Source organism: Buceros rhinoceros, unplaced genomic scaffold (assembly GCF_000710305.1).
Source record: "Buceros rhinoceros silvestris isolate BGI_N320 unplaced genomic scaffold, ASM71030v1 scaffold10818, whole genome shotgun sequence".
NCBI classification, from domain to species: domain Eukaryota; kingdom Metazoa; phylum Chordata; class Aves; order Bucerotiformes; family Bucerotidae; genus Buceros; species Buceros rhinoceros.
The window spans coordinates 66758-67105 of NW_010428639.1; the positions used below are offsets into that span (position 1 = coordinate 66758).

Below are 348 nucleotides of genomic sequence, written 5' to 3' on the forward strand. Positions count from 1 at the left end.
CGCCCTGCGCGCCCCTCCCAGCCGCTGTCCCACCGCTCATCCTGCCGTGGCCTCACTGAGCATGAACCCCGGCGCGTGGCTCTGCATGATCCCCCTTGACTCAGTTCACCTGTGCAGGAGCGCGGGACTGCCGGGAGCGCTGGGCGGGGGGAGGATCGGATTGGCCCAGGCTAGGGTCGTTTTTGTCGTGTGTCCCGTGCTTAACCCTCCCAGCAGCGTGGCCCAAAGAACCAGGAGGAAATGTCCCCGTGCTGGTTCTTAGCAGCACACGCTTTAGAAGAGCAAAGGAGCGCGCCCCCAGCCTGTCCGGCTCACTGGTGTGAGCAGGGGCTTCCGCACCTCTGTCGG

The 348-nt window shown here is 65.8% G+C and overlaps 1 protein-coding gene across 1 annotated transcript in view; it reads left to right on the plus strand.

The window, feature by feature from the left end:
* Window positions 1-348, plus strand: part of MTMR3 (myotubularin related protein 3) — a gene marked incomplete at its 3' end in the record, with an annotated part of 67484 nt that overhangs the window by 66614 nt on the left and 522 nt on the right. The gene's annotated exons all lie outside the window — the stretch shown is intronic.